Source organism: Fukomys damarensis, unplaced genomic scaffold (genome assembly GCF_012274545.1).
Source record: "Fukomys damarensis isolate Sample0158 unplaced genomic scaffold, DMR_v1.0_HiC HiC_scaffold_28, whole genome shotgun sequence".
NCBI lineage: Eukaryota > Metazoa > Chordata > Mammalia > Rodentia > Bathyergidae > Fukomys > Fukomys damarensis.
The window spans coordinates 25,267,331-25,281,978 of record NW_022900940.1 but is presented as its reverse complement, the minus strand read 5'-3'; the positions used below and the strand labels follow the sequence as shown (position 1 = coordinate 25,281,978).

General features: G+C 39.9%; 1 protein-coding gene and 1 long non-coding RNA gene across 3 annotated transcripts in view; both read left to right on the top strand.

The window, feature by feature from the left end:
- The window catches only part of LOC104872124, a 160,068-nt gene extending 153,548 nt beyond the window's left edge, over positions 1-6,520 (top strand). Inside the window, exons 2-4 of the long non-coding RNA XR_783067.3 lie at positions 5,008-5,218; positions 5,355-5,485; positions 5,593-6,520. This is a non-coding gene — a long non-coding RNA (uncharacterized LOC104872124). The remainder of the gene's footprint in view (positions 1-5,007; positions 5,219-5,354; positions 5,486-5,592) is intronic.
- The window catches only part of Rbms3 (RNA binding motif single stranded interacting protein 3), a 1,373,556-nt gene that overhangs the window by 253,626 nt on the left and 1,105,282 nt on the right, over positions 1-14,648 (top strand). The window lies entirely within an intron of this gene.

Genomic DNA, 14,648 nt, shown 5'->3' with positions numbered 1-14,648 from the left:
ATATATATATTCATAAGTTTAATTAATATAGCCTGGAAGTAATGCATATTTATGAGTACATAGATCTACATGTACATAAAATATTTTTGAAGTGACTGAAGTGAAAAGACTTAGAAAATGGTAGTTTTCTATTATCTTAGCTTTAGCCCCCCAGAAGTGACCCTGAGGCAAGATTTGAGAGCAAGTAGTTTATTTGGAAAAGTGTAGGAAACGCCATTAAGAGGAGAGGGAAAGGAAGATTGGAAAAAAGGCAGCCACCAAGGGTATGCTACTCACTCAGCCAGGATGGACTCCTACAACTCGAAACTACAGGAAAATTCCAGAAAATGGTTCAGAGCGTTTGACTCACAATTACGCTCTGGACATCTATTAGTTCCTAGTTAAGGACTCCTCTCGGGACAAGTTAATATTCAGATATTGCTGGGCTGCCATGCCTAAAAGTGGGGTCTAGAGAGAAGTCTCATTCAAAAAGATGCAATTGTTGGCAGTTGGATTTGGTAAGACCTTAAGGATTTGGGTGAGGGATGGACAGTCTCTGCTACATTTACAGGACGAGTGGAAACTGGTTTGTAAAGAAATGGGGCTGCTAAACTTTGAGGACACCACTGTCTATGCAGACTGAGAGCAGCAGTGGATGACGTTCAAGGCAGAGCTAGTGGACTTCTTTATGTGAGTTCCTCAAGAGAGTAGGCTCAGGTGGGATAGGGATGGAGGTTTAGGCTACCAGCAGAAGCAGACTGAAGATGGGGGGCATTATGACATAGGAGGATTCAGACTGTGACGCCTTTCCTGAGTTAGAATGCCCATTTATCTACTAGAAATCACACCGAGCATAGAAGTGGGTGTGAAAATCACTTTATCTGTGGCACAAAGTCCTATAGCAGGAGTCACTTCAAAAGAAGGAGGTCTGAATGCGATCAGAGATGTCTGGGTCAATATGCCCTTCTTTCAGCCCAAGGAGGTTGAAAAGGAAGGCAGTGATCGATAAGCCCTGGAGGTTTGATCCTATATCTTCTACTGTTTAAAAAAAGATAAGACCAACAGTGTTGGGGGAATAGAAGTGGGAGTCGTCATGATCAGAATCTCTAAAGTGGATCTGATATGGTATAATCTCTCCTTGCATTGTATTGTGTGTGTATGTGTCTTCTCTAGAGAGCTGGCAGATGGGAAAGTTAACACTGTCAAAGCCTGACATATTGCACAAGGCTCTTGTTCATCTGATACAGGTTAGTTGCTGATGCATTGCTAGAGAAGGTCTGCACTTTAGGCTTTGCTGAATGTCCCCCACCAGGACATGCACGAGGATTTGTGTGTGTCATTCTTCCTTATTGGAAAGTTTCTGAGTTTTTCCTGACTTTTTGCTGCCCTGCAATGAGTTCCCTGAGAAGGTAACTAGGGGCTGATTACTCTTTAACATATCAAATTGCATGGTCTGAGATGTTCTGTTCTTTTTCTTTTTCCTATCCTGTATTTAGGTATAGGCAGAGAAGCTCTGAAACAAAAATGTCAGAATATCTTGATACTTTTTATCTGGGAAAAACTGTAGGGCCGCATCATGACGCTCGCTTATACTTTTATCTTCTCGGTAACTGAATTGTGTGCATGGAAAGACAGGGGAAAGGTGTATCGGGCTGGATCCAGTCAAGAGACAAAATGCTGCACCAGTTATTTTCACAGGAAGAATTAATATAAAGAATTGTGAGCTGTGCATCAGACCATCCAAGGGGTACAAACGGGTACAGTGGGTCACAGAGGTAGAGAACTGCAGAAAGCAGCTGTGCACCCTACTGGGGTTGGGAAAGGCGAGAGTAAAGGAAAAATTTTCAAGTAAGAGGTATGATTGAAATATATTGTACACATTGGAACTCCCCAAAAGCGTGAAACTGGGGGAAGGATGGGCGGAGGTAGCGATGGATGGATTAAAAATAATCAAATTATGTGATGTGCTTGTATGACTCTGCCAACATGAAGTCCATTCAGCTGCAAAACAAATATACACTAATAAAAAAGACACGGAAAAGAATTTGCTATACTTTCCCCAAACAGAGCAAAATTTAAAATCTGAGGGCTAAGCTCTGCGGAGGAGGAATGCAGACATCCTAAGCTGAGGCCACGGGATAGCGGCTTATTCTGAGTCTTTGAAGAGGTACAATGAGATTGATAGTGATTGGGATCAACTGCTCTTCCTGGAAGCAATTCTGCTGCTAGAGGAGTAGTAGTACCAGGATGGCGCTAGCAGGAAGCAAATTAGGAGCCTGAGCAGAGCTAAGCCAGTATCTTCCTCCTGGCGTCCACAGTCACACTCTGGCACCCCCTACCAACAGAGCCTGACAAGGAGCCAGAAGGCTCAGGAGGGAGGTGATATGCAGAATCCAGTCAAAACGCAGGGTGAGTTTGGCGCCCAGGGGCGATTATGTTAAAACAAAACAAAACTCAGAGCATGTGTGTACAGGAGAAAGGAAGGAGGAGAAGAAAGAGAAGGAGGCAGAATGTGTGCATGTGAGAGCACTAGTGAGAACACAAATATGTACAACAGCTGCGCTAAGGATGGCTACTCAGTAGCCTGTATATAGGTAACATTTGAGTTCTGCAGGAATAACACTGAGGACCCTTATTTAGCTGAGGGGGAAAGGGTGTTAGGTTGCTAAAATCAGGGCATTAGAGTAAAATCGCCTATAAACAGTAGAATCGTGCACTGAGACTATGAAAGCCCACTGGGAGGAGAAAACAGGTTTTTGTCCTTCATCTTATGTTCACTCTGTGATGCGTGTATGCACAGAGTCCAATGCAAGTGGAAAAGCATTCCTCAACCATTTATATTATTGGTTTCTCTTCCTCTCTTCTACTGCATGGAGAGAAGAATTCACATAAAAATATGTGTTTGTGTGAGACAACTTCACTCTAAATCGTACCGAACATGTGCCAAGCACTTTGCCTCATACACTTCATTACTTAATGATTTCTTTGACTCTAGAAATATTTCTGTGTCTCCTTAACAGAAAAGAGATCAGATGTGCAAGAAGGTTAACTAATGAGATGTGAGGATGTTAGCACAGCCAGTGAAAAATAGGACTGAATTTCAAGCTCGGGTGTGTCTTATTGTAAAGCCTGTGCTCTTGTGTGTTGTTGTTAACAGCACCCTGCTTCCCACTATGAATATGATGCCATGACCTCATGTCTAAGTCACCATCATCTCCACCAGCCAAGGCTCCAGGCCTGTGTGAAGTGCTCTCTCTGATAAGCTTGCACCATCCAAGGTAGTAGCCACTGGAAACATGTGGTTAAGTTTAAATTAATTAAAAGTTCGTCAAACTCCAAATTCAGTTCCTTGGTCAGAGTAGATTCCTTTAGAGAGGACTCCACTGCTATAGCTGACTAGTGGCCACCATATGAGGCAGAACAGGACATTTCCATCATCACAGAAAGTTCTGGAGCAAGTACCTCTGCAGCGAGTAACAGCCTGACTCCGTAACCTAGTTTCTGAACCAAGCTGTACAGTTTAGTAGTTGTGCATTCATGCAGGTTATTTAATGTCTTTGTGCTTTAGTTGCTGCATTTATAAACAGAGATAGTTAAGGGATTAACTATCATGGGATTAGAGGTGTAATTGAGGCACTGTCTGCAGTTATTAGCCTGGAGCCCAGAGAGTGATAATTTGTGTTTGGAGTGCTTTGAAGAGGTAGAGTCCTATGTTAACTCATAAAATTGTGTTATTTAGCATGTATTTTTATTTATTTATTTAAGTACCGGGGATTGAACTCGGGCCCTTGTGCATGCAAGGCAGGCAGCGACACAACTGAGCTAAATCCCTGGCCCTAGAATGTATTTTTATAATACATCTTATATGCTAGATTCTTGTCTAAAACCTTTACATATATGTGACATTATCATAATTCTCTTCCTCCTGCTTCACAGTCCTTCCTAGTTTTCTCATAACAGAGATGGAGAATATTATGTTAGAACTCAGAGACCCTTTCCTCCCTGAGGTGACATGTGTTTACAACTTTCAATTCACGTATTTAAATGTAATGTATAAATGAACGATCTGGAAAAAAATGATTAGGGGTTAAGAAGAGGAAGGGATTACTCTTAGTCAAGAGGATCATGAGACACTTCCTTGATGAGATAATACTGCAAATGGTACTTGGAGGTCAGTAGGATATGGGCCTATGGGGCAGGGGAAAAGGATGCAGGACAGCAGGAAGCAAGGCTCTCACAGGATTAGGGGGCCATGAGTACTCGCAGTGAAGACCCAAGAGGGAGAGAGCCGTTCATGTGTGGAGCAGGGTTTTGTCATCGACATTGTTTAAACTTGCCAGTGCATAGTCATATCTAAAAGAGACATAGGTTCTTAGTTCTATTAGTGCATTTAATATTCTACCTATAAGGCCTCTGCTTTATTATGTGTGTCCAAGACAGACCATACCATGTGGCTTTGGTATGCCACTGGTAACTGGGTTTGTTTGGATAAGTATCTTTGAATTTCCTTCTATTTTTTTTTTTTCCCCTTGGATAGTGCTTCTATATTCTATGAATCCCAGCCTGAGTTCTTTGGTATGTGTCACCCACCCTGGGCTCTGAAAAGAAGGGTTCTATGAAGGACCAAGGGGGCAATGCTTGGCTTTCCATGAGCTGGGAGAAAAGAGAATACCAGGTGGAATCAGTGTCCCTCACTTTCCAGGTCTGGAATTCTGTCCCAGGCGGAGAGCCTGACAGGGATGGAAACTTTTCCTCAGAGCTAAATGATGTCTTAGAGTCAACAGGCAATGCTAGATTGAACCAAAAGGACATGGAACATGGGATTGAAGAACCTGCTTAGAACTTTTGTTGCTTGGTGGAAAGCAGAGAATGGGATCACCTGAACATTGAAATCACTAATGAGAAGACCATGTGGTTGATATCCACCCTACCCCAGTCCTCTGGTCTCTCCCTGACTACTCCTCCAGGGCAAAGGCACAGAAAGACCTCTTTCTAATTTTCATTTGCATTTTACTCTCTGTTATGTAGTATTTCAGTGACAGGACCTGCTCAGGAGAGTTGGGGCAAGGCTGGCTGAGGTTCTCAAGGAGCTGAGCTTTGAGTTCAGGTATCCACATGGCAGTGGAATGATGCCTCCTGACCTTTCAGACCTTTGGGACCTCTCGGAGGTCTTAGAAATCATCTCAAGCCTCCAGTCCAGGATGCGACTGCCTAGGGAAATCCCAGGGAAAGGTGGCAGGTAGAGTATCCTTTCTGAGTTTTACTCTCTTGTCCTCCTTTCACTCTTTTCTGTGTGTCTATGTTCTGCGATGTCTTCTCCTTGAGATTCTGTAGCTGATGATGCCAGGTTATTTATTTTATGTTCTTGTCAACAGAGATAGTGTGGACTGCAAGGTGATGGATGCCTCAGTGAGCTCACTGCATGACCTCCAAGATTCCACATCACTGGCTGTTCCAAGGCTTATGCTACCCTTCCAGAGAGGCGGCAAGAAGGAAGCTTGAGCAGGTGAGAACCCATCCACTCTTCCCTCTGCCCCTGACTCCATCATCCTTTAGTTATCTGATTGTTTCAGCCCATGTCTGATGGGCCTTCTGCTGTGTGTTCTTTTACAGGGCCCATTCCTTGGCCAGAGAGAGGATGGTTCTGGGAGCTCCTGAAGCACACTGAGGAAGGTGCTGCTCTTGCATAGGACAGACTCATAGCTGCCTGAGCCAAGAAGCACATAGTGTGGAACTACAGCCGCTCATCCTTTCAGACTGAAGTTCTCGCCGTGACAGTTCTGAATTGGACTGTTTTTCCTTTGTTGTCACTTGCATAACACACAGTTCTCTGTGACTTTGACTGATTTTCTTTTTTTTCTGTCTATCTCTTTTTGTGGGGGACTGGGACTTATAAAAAGGAATTTCTTCAAATGGTATAATTCTGTGATGAAATTAGCTTTGTTTATGTACTTAGGAAATTTCTGATTTGCAGTTCTATGTCAATAAGTAAAGAGGGCTATGTAGTTTGATTTGTTTCTTACCTATTTTTAGATTTAAAAATATTTTTCCTATTTTAAAGTTTGGATTCAGGTAATGACCCGAGTCACATAGCTACTAAAAAGATCCCTGTGTGGTAGTGGTTGGAGTTCAAATATAATCAAACATACTTTATACCTGGGGCTCTTGCACACTATTTGATATAAATATTATATACAAAGGAGCATAAACCATACAGATTGAAATTTAATTCCTCTCTGATCCTGAAACTAGAGTGGCAAAAAAAATTATGAATATCAAAAGTAGCTTCAGATATACCAAATGCGAGCTAATCAACATTAGAATGTTGGAAAGTTTCAAAAAATCACTGTGTAAGACAAAGCAGGAAATGGAGAATGATCAGTGACATCCACAGTGTTGCTCAGGTGACTCTGTGGCTTTGGTCTACTTTGAGAGAGGCAAAGAACAAGGCAAATTTCTGTGGTTAGGTTTACAGAAACTGTAGTATTTCGGACTGTCCTGTAACTGTGCCTACCTTCCAATAAAATGTTTTCAGTTGACTCGGCAACAATGTCTGTTAATTTCCTACAAAACTGTGTTCTTAGTGGTTTTGTAAGAAAGTCCAGCACAGACCTACAAGTGGTTTACCTGCCAAAGATCTCAGCTGGGTCTAGAGTTATTGCTCTTCTCGAAGTTGCATCAGAGCTATGTGTTTTCTATACATAGAGTTGGAGTTGTGTGACTACCTTCTCTACTCTTCATGTCATAGAGAACTCTGCAAGTGTGTAGTCAGGGCATAGTCCCTAATGTTGGTGACTATCTGCCATTCTTCTCTAATTCTGGAGTTGTGTTTATTCTGTGAGACTCTCAGGCCACAAACTCTGTGAACCTCAGTTTCCTCATATACAAGAGAAAAACAATACTTCTACGGTTATGGTGATAAGTACCAGGGGAGGACATCACACAAATACACAAATGATACTTTACACATGGTAAACAGGTTAAAACGTGACAGCACTCAATAAATGTTGCTTATTTTATTGTTAACGAAGAGTTAACTTTTAAATAACTTATATTAGGCCTTTAAGAACACCAAGTAACTTCTGAGTAGCTTCCAAGGCCTCCTCACTTAAAGCCGTTGGAAAGAAATATGAACATTCACAGGACAAAGTCAAGAGACAAGAATTCCTACCTGGGCCACAAGGCCAAATACCTCAGTTCTGTAGTTCTTCCTTCTGTGATACAGGGCAGATGTCTTTTGTGCCTCACAGAGATGACGCCATCTCTTTCACAGAAAGTGATTAACCATGCATATGGACATCTGGGACACTACCTGTCTTATTTACTTTCTCACTGCTGGGACAAAATACCCAACACCCACAAGTTAAAGAGGAAAGGTTTATTTCATCTCAAAGTTTGTAGAGGTTTCAGTCAAGAGTTGGCTGGTTCCAAGATGGAGAAGCATTTACGAGGGGCATTGCAGAGGCAAAACAGTTCATGGGATGGCAGGCAGGAAGCAAACGTCCTTCTTTCTCTTTTCATCCCATTCAGGCTTCAAGCATATTGGTTAGTGCCATCCACACTCAGGGTGTCCATCACCCACACCCAGAAAGAACTATGGTAAACCAATCAGTGGAATACTCTAGTATCACGCACCCATGATCCAGTTACTCCCCAACTCGCTCTTACGAGTACGTGAGGGTTTGGGGGGACATCTAGATATAAACCATAATAACACTACCTTTCCAACCTGTCTGCAACATCAGGCCTCTGCCATCCCAGCGCTGGGGAGTCTCCCCCTCAATACCGACCAGTTCTCATTCACTGTGAGCAATACTTCAACCCACTGAAGGCCTCATCAGCCTGCATCTGGTACTTTAACAAAAAGCACTTTGGAGAAAATCCAGCTCTCACCAGCACTACACCTGAGTTTTTGTGATAACCATAATGTGAAGCAGAGACAAGAGCTAAGATCATTCACTTCATGCTGGGTGTCAAGTACCAACAGTTTTTCTCTGATTTCCATAGTGTGAAGGCCAGTCCCATAGGTATTATTTCTTGACTTTGAGACATGAAGTGATTCAAATGGTGGCAATAATTGCAGACAGAAGTAATTATGGTGTAATCACTATATAGTAGGCACCAAGAAAGCATTTACAAGCATTGGCTCACTTATTAGAGTAGTCTCCTGAAGCGGGGTATTCTCACAACCCTATTACCTACGGGAGAAACTGAGGCATGCAGTGGATAAGTAACTGGGGCCAGGCCACTTGGTTCGTAAGAGACAGAGCTGGAAAGAACCAGGTCTGCCTCCTCTCAAGTTTGAGCTTTTCACCATCGTACTCAGCTGCTTCCTCACTGACATTCCTGTCCTGTTTTAATGTTTTGCTGCTTAGTAACTTTTAACCTCGCCTTTGGAACTTCATTGTCTTTATTTGTAATTTGCAGTTAGTAATTATAGTTCTGTCTTGCATGTTTCTCACAATTATTGTCTAAGTTCTCAGCAAATGTATACTAAGTGTAAATCAATATGAAAAGTAAATATCTTATTTTTTAAAATAGCACTTTTGGTGGAGGGTACTGGGGATCGAACTGAGGGCCTCACGCTTGCCAGGCCAGGCACTAAATTCCCAGCCCAAATATAGCACTTTAAAAAATCATAAAAACCTCTTCTGGATGAGGTTCAGATTGAGCCTACTCTGTGCTGAATTCTGCTTTCTGTTTAACAGCCTAAGCCTTTAACAACTCTTTCCAGTTTCCTCTCTCAGCTCATCTAGAGGGTGGTGGCAGAGGTTTTTTTTTTTTTTTTTGAAGGACCACTGGAATTTAAAATATTTATGCATATGAAGGTGTAGCAGCTGTAGTTGGTACCTTGTCCATATTTCTGAGGAGTTTCTCTGGTAAATTTTCCAAAAGTTTACAGATCACACACTTTGTACACTTTGACACTTTATACAGTACAAGCTTTAAGTGGTGGGTGTTAATTCCCATTACCTCCTATAATTAGCCCTCAACCAAAGACTAAAGAGTGTTGAGATAAAAATACCCTTTTGAATAGACTGAATGAAGCGTGTTCCCTACTGGCTCTGCGATCCGCAGAGAGGGGACACTCAGTTGTCCATGGTGGTAACTAATTTGAGAATCCATTTTTTTTCTGCCTTTCCTATCCTGTGTCATATTCTCATTTCTCAATCCATGTTTCATAGGATCACCTCACCAACATGTAATAAATAGCAATAAATTCCCATCTTAGTGTGTTCTTGGGGAAGCCTAAGCTAGTTCAAGATTCTGGTGATGGTCAGCTAGAGAAATCATTAACCAGAGAAAATACAGTAGTATCATTCAAGACTAAATAAATAGCTTCTCTCTGTCTGTCCTTCTCATTTGCTGCTATGTTAGGAACAGGAAAAGGGATCTTATAAACCTGAGAACCAGCTGCTGGAGAATGATTTCCTTCTTCTGGGAACAGGCATCTCCACAAGCTGTAAGATATTTTTCTTTTAAATGAAAGACTCCAATAGCATGTGAGATCAGGGAAAAGTCACCTGATGGCAAATCAAATTACAATGTACCAGCTAGAACAAGTAATTAAATAGAAGGGGATAATGGGAAAAGGAGAAAGTCACAGTCCCAAAGCCCCCTCTCACCTCTTCAGGATCTCAAGGACTCCTATTTGCCTTTGAATCCCTTCTGCTTCAATTAACATTGATTGAGCCTGCCTGAAGTGCCTGGCTCTTGTCAAATCCCATTATGGGAGAGTTCAAGATACTATCTGTCTGCAAGTCTTTGTTGTGCAGACATTTTTGTGGCAATCTTGAATATTTTGTGGACTAGGTAACACATTGATCAGAGCTGTTATATAAAAGGTTTGCTTTTCCTGCCATGGCAGTTTTGTAAGTGGGCTTTCCTTTTTTGTCATTATCATTATCAACTCAAACCAATTCTCTAAGTTCAAGTTACGATGCTCTAAAAAGTGTGTCACACTGACCCACTACTGCTTTTAAAGATAAACATTGAATCTGGAAAATAAGGAAATGTGACTGCATCCTCGTTACAGCTATTACACACCAAATTACTGTTTTTGCTGGGAAGGGACCCACAAACATGTTTTATTTTCCTCTGTGGAATTCCTAGTGCTTATTTTATTTGGTGTTTATTTTATTGGAGAGATAAATGGAATTACTGCATGCATGAGACTTCTTTCTCTCTTCTTACTCTTTGCTGAGGTTGTAGGTTGGGCTATATTCTATTCATCATTGTTTTCAATTTGTGGCTGATCCTTATGAATATCCAATGCACCTTTACTCAAAATAATTGAAGTCAGTGGTGGAAAATATTTATTTCTTAGCTTTTGTCTTGAATTTTATTTTAAGTCAACAGGAGTATGCAACTAGCCTTGTGTTGTTTACCTGGGTTATGGAAAAAGTTAAGCTCTGTTCTTGTCTTTGGATATCTGCTTAGGCGGTGAGGGGTAAGATTCCTATGAGAAAAAAAAATTGAGAATGACTTTCTCCTTAGGCTTTTTGATGACCAAACACTTTGTTTACATAGAGAAGAACCCTACTACTGGTGCCTTTCTAATATTCACATTTTAATCTTATTAATTTTTATGTCTTCTTCTAGCACTTAAATGCTAATTTTGCCATTCATAAAGCATACTTCATGAATAAAAGCATCTTATTTAATGCAGATTATAATTAAGCAAATTCTCCTAAATATTTCAATAAAATCGTTATTAATTTTATTTAGAAGCTGTCTAAACTTTAAAAGCAAAAGATGTGTGTATGCATGTCTACACCCATGCCCAAATAATTTCAGTGTAATTTCATATCTACCGTTAAACTATTAAAGAATGTGTACACTGTGGGTTGGATTTAAACTTGTTTACACTTTCATGGTTACATATACTTCCACTGTTTATATTTTAAGACTCCAAAGAAAAGTGAGTACAGTCTCAGACTAGCTGATTTGCAAAATCTGAGTGATCAGCCATTTAATTTTTGGTTAGCACATCGGGTCTTGCTGGATCCCTTCAGAGCTTTTTATTTTTTTCCTGGCCAGAGTTTTTTCTGGGAGTCAAGGTTCAGTTGCTCTGGCGATGGTCCTTGGAAGCCTTGGTCTTGCACTAGAATTGTGGGGCCTCCCTTGAGAGTTCCCTGTCCATCAGATTTCAGTTCCAAGCAGTGAGCCTTCACTTTGTGATACTGTGGGTTCCCGGTATTTTCGATAGAAACATCAGAATGTTCCTTATCCAAGGGATATAGGATGAAATCTGGATGACAGATTACCTTCTTGGGCTCACTACTTCATGCATCAGCTACCAACCAGTAGGCCCTCCCTCCCTCCTTCTTTTCTTCCCTCCCTCCATCTCTGGCAGTACTGGTGGTCGAACCCAGGATCTTGGTACTTAGCTGCACCCTGAGCCCTTTCTACGTTTTACTTTGAGATTGATTCTTGCCTCAGTTAGGCTCAAACTTGCATTCTCCTGTCTCAGCCTTCCAGGGTGCTTTTTTATTATTGTCAGTGATTATAGGTGCCAATAACTCATCTGGCCTTCCAGAATAATTCCCAGACTTTCTTGAGTTATTTGATTTAGAGTTCACTCTAACAACGTTTTTGTTTACTGAAAAATTTACATATAAAGATATATTATTTTATTTTTAAAATTTATTTATATATATTTAAAAATATATCTCAAACAGAAACTGAAATCTATATATGTCAATTGTCTAAACTACTTGTTAAAAGTACTTTTTAAAAATAAATACTCTCTTTTTTTCCAGTGGCCTTTTTATATATTTTCTATTTTGTTATTGTTTATTGCCATTATGGACTTAATGCTTTTCGAAGCCATATGTTATTCAAATGAACTGTAATTACTCATTTTGCTTAATTTATTGCAAAATGGGTACCCCATTAAGCTACCACATTGTGTTTTCAGCATTCTCTTCAGTCTCTTGCTTAAAAGGCACGAAGAAGATATTCTGTACACATACTAAGCTTGTTATTAGTTAAGAGTTTAATCTCTGAAACTTTAATTGTATCAGTAGAGAATAGCAGTAGCAATGCCAATCAGTTTTATCCACATAAATACAATGGTAGGCAGAATATTTTTGGACACTGCCAAGAAAGTGTTGGAAGAAAACATTTTTAAGATCTTAAGTTTTTAGTAACATTTCCTTGTATGAATATTAGTATTATTGCCTGTTCTAACTTTTTTTGAGGGGAAACAGAGTCTCACTGTTGTAGCTCAGGGTGGCCTACTCAAGGTGATCCTCCTGCCTCTGCCTCCTGGGTACTGGGATTACGGGCATGTACCACCATATCCAGCTCTAAGTTTTTTTAATCTAATGTTAATTTAAAAAATTTCTTACACTCTGCTCCTGGATTATTACTTTAAACCTCAGTCCTACTCTTTTATCATTTGCTTACTTTATGTGTTTTATTGATCACTATTTTGTAGTCTTTTTATTGACAAACATAAACCAAACTTCAAGTTGAAAGAATCACAGAAAGAGCAGTCTTTTCAGCTGTAAAAGATGTGAACTTCTGAGTAGGTTTTGGGTTGATTTTTCTTTTCCATATGTACCAGGGCACACTGTGGGGAATTTTTACCATAGGCTGTGGTTCACAGGAGGGGTTATTAAAAACTCAGATCGTTGGATAACAATTCCAGAGTTTCTTATTGCTAAGTCCGGGATAGGGCTGAAAGTTTTGCGTGTTTGTCAAGTTCCAGGTGAGGCTGATACTGCTGTCTGAGATTCTACCCTGAAGAGCATGGATCTAAGGAACATAAGGTCATAGGCTAAGTAGGGATAGCTTTTAATCTCTTTAATTTGAAGACACAAAGTAAGGTGAAGATTAAATAAGGAAAAGTAGAAGTAACAACTTCTAAAGGATAAGTCCTTGAGCTACAAAGTTGGAAATTATTTTGAATCTTACATGTTCAACATGTCAACATTTTCCTCTTATGTTCCATTCTTATTCAGCAAATCTGATTGCTTATTATCTGTACATCTCATACGGAGTCTGAAGTGTAGCAAGTTATAAAACTGAAGGAAAACTCAACATAATTCCGTAGTTCATGTAAGAAAATTCTTTTAACTATAGTTAAATACTGATGCAAGTTTTTCCGGAAAGTTATTTGGAGAGAAGGAAAAGAACACAAAGGAACTTTGTATCTTTGAACACAGCTTCTAAATCTTGGAGTGAACACACCTTGTCTCTCCCTTTATCTGGAATCTGTTACTGCAGGAAATCTACCTTCCTAAGTGTTTCAGCAAGTGCTTGGAAGGGTGTCACTTCAAGATGAATAATAAACAACTATAATAAATGGATGTTGTGGGTGACATTAATAAGGCATTTGTGATCTTGCAAAGAGAATAATGCTGGAAGATAAATAGATGCATTTATTTATACTATTGTTAAGAACTTGAACTTCTGTCACACAGAGCAGGTGTTCAGTCTATTTTGGAACTATCTGACAAAACTCCTTTGTTTTCTTGTTATTCTGTCTGACCCAAAAGGATAGATGTTCCTCAGGATTCTGCTTTCTCTCTTTGTTCCTTGATCTTTCTGGTTTTCTCTCAGTGAACTCTTCTACACAGTTCAAATTATTATCTTTAGAAGGGTTGATCAAGTGGCCCAACCTTCCCCCAAAACTGAACTATTTGTTTCCAGTTCCATGTAGGGCATCTCTAACTGCATGAGCCTTGGGCTATGCAAATCACCTGTCTGCCCTTAGCAAGAATCACCCTTCTTCTCAGCCAGCTTCTCTTCCTTAATTTTCCATCTCTTTGAATATCAGTGACATTATTTGCTTTACTAAAATCTCCTTTTTATTGTCTCGTATCCACATGGTGCAGCCTCCAATAGGTTTCTTTGACATTGATATCTTCATTTTGTCTTCTAGCAAAAAAAAAAAAAAAAAATGTATCTTAGGCTCCCTAACGCTGCCATTTAGATTAGTATAGCATTTAGCAGATAGTCTCATTTTCAGTCTCTCTCCACAGCAACCTATTTTAAATATCATTGCAACACAAATTTTCCCACAGCCAGTGTCACTGATCATCTCTTGCCTTGGTCTAGAATCTTTCATGACTCCAGTACATAATAATGTATGTTCCACTTTTTCATTGTGCCAACACAAATTTTCCAGTATACAGCCACAACTTTCTCATCGTGCCATCTCATTATCCACTTATGAACCTACTCAAGTCTTTAAACATGCTTTTACATTTAATTGTTTGTGTTATTCTTCTTTCTCATGCTGTCATCTTTTTTTTTTTTTTACTATTGGAACTCCACATGACTTGTAAAGATGTGTATACCTGTAGAGTGTTGCTCAATTCACAACAAATATAAACTTTCGCCCTCTTTTCTGCTACATTATTCTATGAGTTTTCCCATTTATCTTGGACCTTATTTCTGGTAGTTGTGATGCTGTGAAATGATTTGTTGGATCCTAAACTCATACATCTTGTAATACAAATAAATGGGGAATTTGAAATGGAAATTCATACCAGATTAAGACTGTTTATAATACGCTAAATAGCTGAAACACCTCTCTTGACACAGGCACTGTGGCAGGCTTTGGAGCCACGCTAGATCTCAACTCAAAATGATATTAAAGGAGTTGTGGGTTCAAGTTTACGTATTTAGGGAAGGTTTCTCTTAAAAAGTTGACATTT